At 42.9% G+C, this 14,329-nt stretch overlaps 1 long non-coding RNA gene across 1 annotated transcript; it reads left to right on the forward strand.

The window, feature by feature from the left end:
• Positions 1-7,523: 7,523 nt before the first annotated feature.
• LOC150044194 (uncharacterized) lies at positions 7,524-14,328 on the forward strand. Its single transcript, XR_016533212.1, has 3 exons — positions 7,524-8,257; positions 8,663-8,783; positions 14,308-14,328. It is a non-coding gene; the product is annotated as an uncharacterized LOC150044194 (long non-coding RNA).
• Position 14,329: the final 1 nt, after the last annotated feature.

Raw genomic sequence — 14,329 nt, forward strand, 5'->3', positions numbered from 1 at the left:
CACACACACACACACACACACAATTTTTGACACAGATTAAAAAACAAAGTAGGTCTCTTGTTGCTTGAAATGGTAGAACATTACACAGCTCTTTGCTCAACATCATGAAATTTCTCGAGTGTGTTCAGGGACCTACGTTCCACCTCTAGCACCAAAAGCACCCCCACCCCAAAAGTCCCTAAAAGTAAAATAATCATTAGCTATGCCAGTATTTGGGTCAAAAGAGGTAATTCTTCTGCCCATAGCATCTTTCCATGTAATTAAACTCAAGCAAAACATGACATGGTACAAGTATTTTATAACACTGTACATCTCTCATGCAATAATTTCCTCAAATAGGAAACTATCTTAAATTATAAGACTGGATTAAATGAAGTAGATTAGGTGAGACAGAAAATGAAATTGAATAATACCCAATTAAAATTATTAAGATAAAATGTATTATTCCAGGCAAAAAGGACATTTCTAAAGACCAAAGGAATATTTCATTAAATAGTTGGACAGAGAGGCTAAATAAGATGAGACTAGTGTAACAACACAAAAGAATCTGATTGTGGGGCTGAGAGTGTGGCCTAGTGGTAGAGTGCTTGGCTAGCATGTATAAAGCTCTGGGTTCAATTCCTCAGTGCCATATACACAGAAAAGGTGAGAAATGGTGCTGTGACTCAAGTGGTTGGAGCGCTAGTCTTGAGAAAGCTCAAGGACAGTGCCTAGGCCCTGAGTTCAAGCCCCAAGACTGGAAAAAAAAAATCTGATTGTGCAGTGGCTGTATCATGGATCTTTAAAGAAGATAATTGGTTTCATATTCTCTATGATTTTTTTTTGTTTTAGAGAAGAAAAAATCTCATAGTATTAATACTTCTGTGTTCTCTTAAAATGATGGGTTCTCAATTAAGTAACATCTTCTAGGTTCATATCTTTTCAGCAGTGATGGTGAAAAACTGAGTAAGACAAACATATTTTATTCCAAAGAAGCAGAGTTCTTTATTATTTATGTTTTGGGTGTGTGAGAGTGGTCTCCTAGCATGACTGAAGTACAATGGTCTGACTTCCAAGCTTAATACAGAAGCCTGTGTATATTTAGATTTACTGGTATTTATTTTTAAAAATTATTTTATTGTTATTATAAAGGTGATATACAGAGGGATTTCAATTACATGAATCAGGTAATGAGCACTCTTCCTTTTATACAGTGAATAACTATTTTTGCAAATCCATTTAGAAATACAAAAGCCCAAAATGAGAGCTTCAGCAGTGAACCTGAAAGGAATTCAGATTCCAGTTAGGTAACACTTTTTCGAGTCACTGGATTCAGGATCACATACTGGCTTTTCCAAAAGCAACGCTCATGAAACTCTTTCATTAGGTGGTAGGTTCTTAGGTTTGTCAGAGATAAAACCCAAATGATAATCTAAGAAAGATGTGTACTGCGTTCTTGTTTTCAAGTCTTTTCTACAGTCAGAGTTTTTTTTTTTCTAAATCATAATTTGCATAGTTACTCTTGGTAGACATTTATACCGAATATTTCTCTTCTCTTCTACTTGGACAATGCCCTATTTTCTCACGTGAATCTGTGCATTTGAAAAGATTGTTTCCTGGGGTTGAAGCCGTGGCTTAATTGGTAGAGCACTAGCCAGAGTGAAAGCAGCAGGTACTGAGTTCAAGTTTTGGTCTCAAGACCTTAAAAAAAAAGAAAAGGGACTAGAGTGAGGCCTCATGGTAGAGTGCAGCCTAGTGGTAGAGTGCTTGACTATCATGCACAAAACCCTGGGTTCCAGTGCTCGGTACCACATACACAGAAAATGCTGGACGTGGTGCTGTGGCTCAAGTGGCAGAGCGCTAGCCTTGAGCACAAAGTGTCCAAGGACAATGTCCAGGCCCTGAGTTCAAGCCCCAGGACCAGCAAAAGAAATGAAACAAAAGATTATGTCTGTTCTCCTGATTGCTTTGTTTAGGACCATATAGGGATTCTAACCTAAACCTTGATCCTGGATACCACCCAGAAGTCAGGTGTGGAGGTCTTGGAGAGAGGGCAGTGTTATTCTTTCCTGGTGGCCGTGCTCATCACTCATATTGGTCATTATGGTCTTCTCAACTTACAATCTTAGCAAAATATACTTTGCTGCTGCTCTTCATTTAGCAATAAGAATTGTTATTTCCGTTCCTAGTCTCAAGTCAGTTTGTCACACACAATTAGATTTTGAGAAGCTCATCACAGTAGTAATATGTTAGGTCTTTGGTCTTGTAGGTCTATTTTCTGAAAACAAAAAAATAGGATTACTTTCAAGGATATAGTTCCAATTCTTTTTCTTCTGAGATGGCTCAGTCCCTGGTAAACATTCTCCTGTACTTTCGAAGTTGGTTTCTAGACTACTGTAAAGTACTCAGATATAGGCCCAACCAGATGTGCACGAATTCTTGGACCACAGAAACAGGTGCTGTTTCAGAGCTCCTGTCCTGTCCTGTTTGTGTGTGTGTGTGTGTGTGTGTGTGTGTGTGTGTGTGTGTGTGTGTGTGTATGCGCGCATGTGCACATGTATAGTTTTTGTTTTGTTTTATTTTTTGGTCTAGTGATAAGGGTTGAATCCAAGATCTGGCATAAGCTAGGCAAGTGTTTTATATTGAACTATACCCCTAACCTAAACTGAGATTTCAACTCTTTCTTTCTTCTTTGGCAAGGCCTCTAGCATGATAGGCAAGTGCTATACCTCCGAGGTCCATCCTTAATAATTCTTGATGGGTGATGCCTATTTTCTAAGATACCCAACTAATCTGGAGTTGCAGAGAGATGCTCCAGAGTCTCACAGAAACCACGCCCATCCCTCATTTCTGATTCCTACTAGATATAGTTAGGGCTCCTCCCTGCGATTCAGTGATACTTAGAAAGAGAAAACTTTTTAGGACGGTAGGCCTTAACTTCTATGACTCAAGGAGTTGTTCTCAGGGTGTCTTGACACCCAGGATTGGATGGAATCTTCATGTTCTGCTTTCTCAGGGACCAAAAATGTATCCTTAGTCACTTGTGTGGACCTTCCTTCCAATGGAATTCCCATGTTCACTCTTGTTCTGTTCCTCCTCATATTCATAGCTAGTCTGTTTCTGTGAGCTGGCAAGAGAAAAGACCAGCTAGAACACCACTCAAATGACAAGCCAGCATACCATGTAACATACCTCAGCTTTTCTTCTGCATTCCTCATTTCCACTTCATGATGTATTCCTGGGGATGATTTTTGAGAGTCTGTCTTTTAGCTCATAGGTGGGTTTCCACTTCTGTCTAGATACTTTCATTGAATGCTTGGAAAGACTAAGACATAGAGAAACAAGAATGAGAATTTGGCCCAATCCCACTACTCAGTTATTCTTAGACACATTTTTCTTCTCCACTAAATATAACACAAATTATATCTTAAAAACTTTCCTTTCTCCTTCTGTTGAGACAAGGTTTTTCCCAGACGGGTCTTGAACTGGTGACCATCCTATCTCTACCCTTCAAGTGCTATAATTATAGGTATTTGTCATCATGCCCAGCTAGTAGAAAATATAATTTTTGTTACATTAGAAAATGTTTATCCTGCTGCAGGACTCAGAGTTTAGAGTAGGAACTCCTGTGGATCCACCAGTGTGATAAATGTGACTTCTCCTTAAAAACAAATGTTATCTAGCTGGGTGCTGGTGGTTTCATTGCTTCATTCCTGTAATCCTAGCTCTTCAAGAGCTTCTTCAATCACCATTTGAAGCCAGCCCCGGCAAAAAAGAAAGACTGTGAAACTTTTATCTCCAATTAGCCAGCCAAAAGTGGAGCTGTGGCTTAAGTGGTAGAGTCCCAGCCTTGAGAAAAAAAAAAAAAAGCCAAGGGACAGTACCCAGGCTATGGTTCAAGCCCCAATAGTTGGCACACATTATCTAGTAAAAAAAATCATATTTAGTTGGACAATGATGCTATGAATAAAGATCTATTGCAAGTACACCCCAAATAATTCAATAGCAAAACCAAGGAGAATGTGTGTAGTTTTCCCCTGAATTGTGCAAATAGATGTGAGTTCATGAAACCTTTCTGTGCCTCAGTTTTTCTACCTCTACAGGGGTGCAATGATTCTGTGGATTGTTTTCAAAATGTGAGCTATGCTCTGGGGGCCTTGAGTTAGCACTATGCTCAGAGCTGCTCTGGAAGTGAGTGGGGGAATTCTGCCTACACTGGCCATGGAGGCTGCTCAGGCTAGCACAGTAGAGCATGCGGCTTTGCGCTCTAGGAAAGGGAAGAAAGTACCACATGGAAAGTTGCATGATTCCACGAAGATTTACTGTTCCCATTTCTGTTTTAAAATGAAGTGTTCTTCGAGATGCATTGTACTCATAAACTACATATTGGATTGAAACCTCGTTGTACAACTACTTAATGATAATACTGAGCTAGATGCTGGCTCACGCTCATGCCTATCATCCTAGCTACTCAGAAAGGTGAAATCTGAGGATTGTAGTTCAAAGTCAGCTTGAGCAGAAAAGTCTGTGAGACTCTGTCTCCAATTAAACATTGAAAAGCCCAAACTGGGGCTGTGGCTCAAGTGGTAGAATGCCAGCCTTGAGCAAAATAGCTAGGAGACAGTGCTCAGGCTCTGAGTTCAAGTTCTCATACTGGTACACAAACACAGAGAAAAGATTAATACTACTACTACTACTAATAATAATAATGGAAAGGTCCATATATTCTTTTACAAAGAGACTGAAGAGGGACTTTCAGCAACTGTACTGAAAGATCACATTCTGTGTTGTACAGATTTAATGACCTGTGAAATCCATCTATTTTGTTGCACTGCATTTGTCCTGAATAACGTTAACTTTGTCCAAACAATGACATCCATAGGATAACCTCACACCGGACAGAGGTCAGGTGCCCCCACGCCAACCACTAGTGCCAAAGGGTCACCTTGAAAAATTCAGAGTATTTCCTTTACTTTGTCAGAATGTAATAATTTGCCTTTCCTACCCCATCAGTGTGCACTTTATAAAAAACTTAAGGGTGTTGCTTTTCCTGGATATATTTTTGCCTTTTTAAAAGATAATTGTGTTTTTGCTTTGTGAAATGGAATATAATCATGAAGAGAAGAAGCAGCCTAGATTTAAAAAGACAATGTTAAATTGATTGTTCGCAAAGAGTACTTTTTTTTCATATAAATATATCAGGGGAGCTTCCAATTGCATACATACCCACATTTACCAATGGCTAAGACTTGCTTAAATTTTGCTTTAGAGAAGTAATCACAGCATGTTGTAATTGCCTTATGTAAATAAAAGGCTATTTATTAAGTTTTCCAATATTTATTAATCTGTATGTGTTTTAAAATAAAATAACTTATTTCTAGCTGAATATTTGTTGGTTGTTCTCATTTCTTGGAATTCCTGTGTAGCCTTGTGTTCAAAATCATCCCAGTTCCTCTCATATTTACTGCCTATGCATGTTAAATCCATGAAATGTAAAAGAATTCATAATTCTGATTCACTATGATGATGATATTACAGAAAACCCACTGTTTTCCTAGGCTAGTACCTTTTACATCATTTTGAGTTATATATTTTAAACCTAGAGAAAATTATAGAATCATAATATATCTTAGTACTCCAAGAATCATCGTGGAACCATGTGTCTCACACCTGTAATTCCCCCTACTCTGGAAGCCGAGATCTGAGGAGCCTAGTTTGAAGCTGCCCAAAGCAGACAAATCATGAGACTGTTACCTCAAATTAATCAGCACAAACTGGAAGTAGAGGTATGGCTCAAGTGGTAGAGTGCCAATCTTCAGCAAAAAAGCTAAGTGACAGTGCCAGGCCCTCAGTTCCAGCCCTAGTACTGGCACACACACACACACACACACACACACACACACACACACACGCACACACAGAGCAACAAATTTATGGTAGATTTTTTTTTTCTGTTGCTTAGCCATGTTCACTGATGACTTGTAGATGTGACATTGATAATATTTATTGTAGTGTTACTCATGCTTGTGCACTATATTATTATTATTATTATTATTATTATTATTATTATTATTATTATTGCCAGCCCTGTGGCTTGAACTTAGAGCCTGGGCACTGTCCCCAAGCTTCTTTGTGTTCAAGGATAGTGCTCTTATCACTTGAGCCACAGCACCATTTCTGGCTTTTTCTGTATATGTGGTACTGAGGAATCAACCCTAGGGCTTCATGCATGCTAGGCAAGCATTGTACCACCAAGCCATATTTCTAGCCCTATTATTATTATTTTTTATGGTAGTCAGGATTGAACCCAGGGCTCTACTATATAGGAGGTAGTGACTATTTCCATTGACCTCTACCCCTTGCTCATTGTGTTGAACCTTATGTAGTAATTTAAAAAAAAAAAAGGTGGGGATGTGGTCAAGAAATACTTAAATAATTAGATACCTCCATCTCTAAACTAACATTTCAGAGAAAACTATTTCAGCCTAATGTATGAGTATATGGGAGTGGAACGTGGCCTTGATGAGCAGGATAGGACTGTAATTGAAAGGATAGGACAAAGGATAGGAAAGAGTCCAACTAGGTTTCCTGTTTTTGGAGTTGCAGCTCTTCACGTTTGATGAAGATGTCTGGGAAGCTAAGTATGACCTTACTGAGTGTGGCATATGCACTGTAGGGCAGAAGAAACAATCAGCTTGTTTTGCAAGCAAGTTATGCCATAGTGCAATCCCACCAGCAGTATGAGAAAAATCATAGTTTTTTTTTTAAAATTTTAATTTCTTTGTGTGGTGGTCCCAGGATGTCACCTCAGGACCTGGGGGGGGTCATCCCTGAACTTGTTTGGCTTTAGTTTTGCTCACGTTTGCACTCTACCATTTGAGCCACAGCTCCACTCCCAGCCATTTGGTAGTTGGAGAGAAGAGTCTCCTGTACCTTCCTGGCCTGCCTGGCTTTGCACAGCCACCCTCAGAGCTCAGCCTCCTCCGCTAGGTTTTATAGAAGTGAGCCAGGGGCTCCAGGTGGCAAATCGTAGCCTTAAAACGTTAAAAGAATACTACGATCGGTGCTTGAGAAGTCACAGTATAGCCGGTACGTGCGCTAGGATGGGGGAGTGACAGGCATTCCAGGAGGGTGAAGGCATTCCTTTCTCTAGGAAAGAATGTACACAGTGACTCACACACGCACACAGCCCCCTGAGCAAGTGGATCGTGCCTGTAATCCTAGCTACTACGAGGTCTGGGCAGGAAAGTCTGTGGGACTCCATCTCCAATTAGCAGGGAAAAAAAAGAAAAAAGTCGGGCTTAGAGACAAGCAGAGGGCGCGCAGAGACCCTAGATTCAAGCCCCGGTACAGGCAGGATCTGCATTAATTGCTCCAATCCACCGGGAGCCAGAGCCTGCATTTCCAGCCCACCGCCGCACGGGGGCCTCGGAGGCCGGCCTGCCGACGTCACGCCGTCCCGGCCCCGCCCCCGCCCCGCCCCGCCCCTCCCCGCCCCTCATCCAATCGCTGCCTTTCCTAAGCTCCCCATTGCGGAAGCATGTTCACGCGCTGAGCTCCCCGAGAGGCGTCCGCGTCGTGAACGAAGTGCTGCACCGGACTTAGAATCCTGGTTGGTTTGGTGGATCAATGCCACCTCGAGAAATAACGCCGAGCACCTTTGTCCTTTTCGTGTCCACCCCCTCCCGCCACATCGTAGTAACCGGGGTCTAAAGAAAAACAACAAAACTCAACCCGGAACTCAGTAGCTTGGCGGCGCCGTGAGGGAGGGGGCGGAGCCTGCGTGGCCCGGGATTGCGCGTGCGCAGCGGGTCGGCCTCTTGCGTCACTCGGCCGCGCCCAGGTGCTCTTCAGCGGCGGCCGCCAGTGCCCGCGGTGGCGGCCGGGGACCCGGGAGATCTACCTAGGTGTCTCTGGGCTCTCCCATGGAGCCGGCGGCGCGGACGGCAGCAGCTCCGGATGCTCGCACTTCTCCCCGGACGGCGACGAAGGCGGTGGCGGCGCGGACGCTGGAGGGAGCGGCCTGTCCGGGGGTGTGAACTGAGGCGCCCGGCCTCCGCCGCCGACGGGGTGAGGCGCTCCTTCCGTTCCGCCGGCGCCTCGGGCCGACCCGCAGGCCCGCGGCCCACCTCGGGGCTCCCTGCCGGCGCCGCTGTGCCCCGGTAACCTTGCGCGGTGTGGCTCGCACCGCCCCTCCCTCCCTCAGGCTTTTCCCTCGTGGGCTGCATCCGGGGCGCGTGTTCTCGCAAATCCTCCACAGCTGTGTTACATGGCTTTGGTGAGTTTTACAGGGTTAGCCGGCTGTAACGGGTTCAGTCTGTCTGCGGGGTTTGTTTTTTTTTGTTGTTGTGAAAATACAAGACTCAGTGTACTTTTAATGTTGATGCCTCTTGAATCCTTTACCGCAGTGTCAGTTCATTTATTACAGGGCTACATCTTAAGTTCTAGAAATTCTGGGTAAATCACGTGCCCTTTTAGTGCGCGCCTTCCCCCCTCCCAACCCCCTTTTCTGAGAATTAAGAGGAAATGAGAGTAGAGAGCTTTTGTCCGTTAGGCCCTGTTGAATAAGTTCGGTGTTAAACTTGAGAAAACCAGCTAGGTATGGAGGTTAACAGTGTTCTTAAGAATGAGTAACTTTATTCAATTCTTTTGTTGCCTTTTTTTTTTTTCCCCCCCGCCCCAGGGTGGACCTACTCAGCCAACCTTTGACAGCTTAAGTGGGAATAAAGGGTAACACTTGTGAGGATATGAAAATGAACAAAGCATCTCTTCTTTTCAAAGAGGAGACCACGTTGAATGTACATGTAAGTTAAAATTTTGCTTTATAACTAATGTTGCTTGCTTAGAGTTGTTGATGAAGTTTTGTGGTATTTATAAGTATATAGTAATAGCCAAAAGAGAGTTTGAGGAAACAAGATTGGTGTAGAATGCAAGTGAAAACAATTCAGAAAACTGAGAACTGAGTGTGGTGGCACACTTCTGTAATCCTACAGTCTGGAGTCTGAGGCAGGAGGATTGCAATAGTTGTAGTGCTGGCTGCATAGAGAGATCCTGGCTCTGTTGAATTAATACCCCTTTCTTTAAGTACTTAAAGATAATCATTTTCTGCCAGGTGAGGTGGCTCAACCTCTAATCCTAACTACTCAGGAGGCTGAGATCTGAGGATCATGGTTCAAAGCCAGCCCAGGCACTGAAGAAGGTGAGACTCTTACCTCCAATTAGTCACTAGAGGGGCGAGGAGTTTAGCCTAGTGGTAGTGTTTGCCTAGCATGCACAAAGACCAGGGTTCGATTTCCTTGGTACCACCTGCGTAGAAAAAAGCTCTAGTCTCGAGAAAGTCCAAGGACAGTGCTCAAGCCTGGGAGTGGCCAAAAAAAAAAAAAAATTCAATATCACTAGAAAAGGGGAAGTGAAGTTGTGGCTCAGGGGTAGGGCGGTAGCCTTGAGCTGAGGGAGAGCATCCATGCCCAGAGTTCAAACCCCATGACCCACAAAAAAGAAACAAAAAGGTAATCATTTGCTTTAATACAGTAACATTTGTATTTAAATTCCATAACATCATCTTATAACCTCAAAAATATCCAGTAAAAATATTTAAAATATAGCCCCTATTTAACAAACAAGTAAAAGTAATGCATCTCTTTATTGTAGAACTGTGCTCTCACAGACTTAACTGGTTATCTTTGAACCACAATCCTCAGATCTCAGCCTCCTGAGTCAGCTAGGATTCCAGGTGCAAGCCCTCAGCGTGCAGAAACCATTCCTTTCTTACAAAAGTGCACACCTGCTCCTGTCTCAGAGCCTCTACACTTGCTTCTCTTGCTGCTTTGTTCTTTGCTAAAAATTACCTCAGAAAGGCCTTCTCCCTCAACTCTCCAATATCCTGAGCATGCTTTATTGTTTACTATTTTTTATTGTGTACTACTTTGTGATTCCTTATTTTGTTAATTGTTTCATCCTACCTTTGATAGACTCTATGAAGACTGTTGAGTTCTGTTTTAGCTCTTTGATACACTACTCGGGAATATAGTTGGCACCTAGTACATCTTGGTTGATGGAGTAAATGAGATAGGCAAGCCAGTTCTTCAGAGGGAGCCACAGTGAAGAGATGTGAGTTATGTACACAAGTAGCTAAAGCAAGGCAAGATAGAAGTATAGGTGAAAGGCTAGGGGACTCAGAAAAGACTTATGGTTATTACGGCTTTTGAAGTTCAAGCAGGGTTTGCTTGCCAGAGTGTTTTTGAGTTGTTCCTTTTCTACAAAGGAGATAGAGTAAACATGGAGGAGAAAACATAGGAGTAGGTTTTCTTAAAAGTATGGTGACATTGGAAAGAACACAAAGTATATGAAATAGAATATTGAAAAATAGGATTCTCAAGTTAGGCTTGGAACAAATGTTGAAGAGTTTTAGTCTCTGGATTGCAGTGTGCTTAATGCACACAGTGGGCATCTTTGCAAGGTTTGTGTACACCCACTTGTGCTGGGAGTCTAACCTAGGGCTTTGTCATGCTAAACCTGCACTCTGCTACTGAGCTGCACCTAAGTTTCTAACCAGGAGATGAGATTACAGAGATGTTTTCTACTCCAGCTTGGCAATATTGTTTAAGCTATGCAGGAATGAGGAGAGACATGGAGGTGCTGAGTCCAGTCAGGCAGAGCCGGTATGAGGGTATGTTTCAAAGCTAGAAGCTACATGGCACATGACTCTCTTATGTCACTTGGGATGATGAGAATGATGGGGCTACTGTCAGCATAGGGAGGAGTGGGGAGTACCGGAGTAAAGAAGGCAGCCTACATTGAAATTCTAGGTTGAGCTGCCACTTATTTGTTCCACTTCTATGACTAGAAGTCTCCCAGTGGGAAAGGCAGAGGAGACCAGGTTTGAGTGTGCTTCCACTGTTTGCTGTTGTATGTCAAGTTGTTTAATGTCTTTGTGCCTGTGTCCCGTCCTGGGACAGTATTGTGTATTTTCCTAAGCCTTTATGAAAATGGAGTGTCAAAATGGAATGTCAAAAATGCTGTGACAAGTTTGTAAAGTCCTGTGCGTGTGCGCGCGCGCACACACACACACACACACACTTGCTAGGCAGGCATTCTGCCACTTGAGCCATGTGTCATACCTGTTTTTGCTTTACTTGTTGTTTGGCTAGGTCTTGCTGCCAGGGGCTAGCCTTAGACTTTGATATTTCTACCTATGATTCCCATCTTGCTGGGATCACAGGCATCTGCCATCATCCCCATCTTAGTTTTGTTGAGATGGGGATCTTATTAAGTTAATTTCAGGTGTGTCATCTTGCCTGGTGTTTTACCACTTAGCCACATTCTCAGCCCTGAAATTTAGCAATTTTCTTTGTTCGGTTCTCTCTCTAAGCCTGTTTTGTCTTCTAATCTTTTTTATTTTTTTGCAGGTCCTGGGGCTTGAACTCAGGAACTGGACTATGTCTCTGAACCCCTCTTTGCTCAAGGCTAGCTCTGTATCACTTGAACCACAGTGCCACTTCCAGCCTTTTCTGAGTAGTTTATTGGAGAGAAGAGCCTCACAGGCTTTTCTGCCCAGGCTGGCTTTGAGCTGGAATCCTCAGATCTCAGTTTCCAGAATGACTAGGATTATAGATGTGAACTATTGTCGCCTGGCTGTGGCTAATCCTTAAGATTAAGAAATGTCTCTGCCATAGGTTCTCCCAGCTGTAATTAAGAGTGGGAGCAGAGCATTACCAGGTGTGAGATAGTGAAGCAACTCATTCCTTTCAGTGCATTCACAATGATGTTTTATTTTCAAACTGCAAGTTCAAATGAAGTTTTTTTAATTTAGTGGCTGAATTCTGCCTTAGAATTTGAAAGATAAAATTTATGCAGCGTGTTACCCCCCCTCCACTACCATTTACAAATAATAGTGTATTTTTATGAATGTTTAAATGTAAGAACCATAGAAAGCCTTATCAAATTTGCAACTGTAATCCATCAAGTAATTGTCTTTAAGAAACTTAAGTTTGTCTTTGAAGATGAAACAGTAATTTAATCTTAACTTTAAAAGATTGGCTAAAAATGGAAAGAAGACAAATGTAGTATTATTGGAGATGTCTGTAGCACAGCCTGATGTGTGGCCTGGCTTTAAGCCAATAGCAAACCCCAGGGAGTTGAGGATGAGGGACCCATGGTGTGTTGTAGGAACCGGGGAGGGGATGGTGCTGTGCATGGGCAGGGGAGACACCTGTAATGGATGTTAGGTTCCTGGATGGGGAAATGAGGTGGGCTGGAGAGAGGTGGCCTCCAGAGGCTCTCCAGAGTCAGTACGGCCATGACTGACACAACTTGTCCACACCTAACTAGTCTACTTTGTGTGTTTGACATTTTCTGTACTGCATAAGTAAAGATGGAGGGAAAAGTAGATTTTTAAATAGTGTATGAAATGTTAATTGTGGAGAAATTACAATCCGGTAAAAGAAGGAACACTGAACTTTCATTGACCTTAAGATGATACGAAGAAAATTCTATTTAACGTTGGTTGGGGAGGGGTTCTTGCCTCAGGACCCTGCACTGAGCAGGTGAGATGGACAGCAGTTACTTGTTCTCAGCCCAGGGGAGGGAAGTGGTTGTGAATTGTGCTGAGTCCCTTGGGGGCTTTGCTGTGAATGGAGGCTGTGGATGCCGGCAGGCTCTGCAGTGGCTCTATGGTAGTGGGAGTACCTTTCAGTTTCTGAGGAAAACGTGACTGATTGCTTTGATAGTTGTCTGGGCTGGCTGGAGAAATGAACCCCACTATATAAAGATAAATGGAACTAGGACAGTGCTTGGTTGCCTTGATAAGGAAAGATGAACCTGAAGAAAGGAAGACAGAGGACTCAAGTGGTCAGAGCAGGATTTCATCATGGCTGCAGAGGGGCACCAAGTGTCAGGGAACAGAGTTGGTGATGGAAGGAGTGAGGAGGGCAGAGGCTTTAGGATTTAAATGTAGTTGAGCATGAGAGTTTGAAATGTCTTTGTGGTTGTAGCAGAAGGCCGTTTTGAATTTATGATGTCCTTGCAATTGCAGCCGAAGTTGAACTGAATGAGGTTTTGCTGAGAATAACTCAAGGATAGATTTCTGGGAAGGGCCCCTGGTGAGTGGTCTGTGCATGTGTCTTCATATCTGCATCTGATGGAAACAGGTGCAGGATGCTAAGACTTTAGCCTCCTGAGTAGCTAAGGTTATAGGCATGAGCCAACTGGCACCTATCTAAAACTTTTCCTTTTTTCTGGAGTTAGAGTAACTTTTTGTTACAAAGCTGTATTTAATATTGAACATTTCTTTTAATTGTCTTTTTGTTTTATCTCCCTGCTGAAGACTAAAAGTGATTGCTTTTGGTGTATATATGGTGTGGTGCTGGGTAACAAACTCAGGGTTTTCTGCATGCTAGACGAGCATTCTACCACTGCACTACATTTCTGTCCTCCTGCCCCCCCCCCAAAGTATATTCTTATAGCCTTCCATTTGTTAGTTAGATAATGACCCCTATTCCTAGCTACTTGTGCTATCATCATCATTATTATTTTTGCCAGTCCTGGTGACTGAACTCAGCCTGAACACTGTCCTTGAGCTTTCTCAGGGCTAGAGCTCTACCACTTCTGGCTTTTTCTGGTCGTGGGGTTTGGACTCTAGGGCTGGGCGCTGTCCCTGGGCTCTTCAGCTCAAGGCTACTGCCCTACCTATCTTTGAGCCACAGCCCCACTTCCGATTTTCTAGTGGTTAATTGAAGATAAGAGTCTCACATTCTTTAGTGCCCTAGCTGGCTTTGAATTTCGACCCTCAGATCTCAGCCTCCTGAATAGCTAGGGTTACAGGTGCGAGCTCTTCTGGCTTTTTCTAAGTATGTGGTACCAAGGAATCAAACCTGGGTCTTTGTGCATGCTAGGCAAGCACTCCTGCACTCTTACCACTAGGTCAGACTCACGACTCATCTTTATTTTTTAATGAAAATCTTGCGTGTATACATAGACCAGCCTCCTAGTTAATGCATCTCATGTTTTCAGGAAGACAGATATACCAACTGTGCCCAGAAGTTTATTTAGATAGTACCTCTTGAACTTTTAAACAGCCCAGGCTTGCCTAGAGCAGTTCCTTCTGGTCTTAGCCACTCAGCTAAGAATAGGGGTCTTTCATACTTTTTGCCTGGGAGGGCCTCTACCTTTGTGCCTTCTGATCTACAACTCCTGAATAGCTAGGATTATAGGCATGAGCCACCAATGCTCAGCTATTTTTCTTTATGAGAAATGTGAAGCAAAAAGTTGAATTGCATGTCTTGTCATGATTGTTACATGAAAATGTGCATTGTATTTTGTGTTTTTTAGATTTGAAGACTATCATTCTGTC

The sequence above is a fragment of the Megascapheus bottae genome, chromosome 30 (assembly GCF_031878675.1).
Source record: "Megascapheus bottae isolate mThoBot1 chromosome 30, mThoBot2.hap1, whole genome shotgun sequence".
Classification (NCBI taxonomy): Eukaryota; Metazoa; Chordata; class Mammalia; order Rodentia; family Geomyidae; genus Megascapheus; species Megascapheus bottae.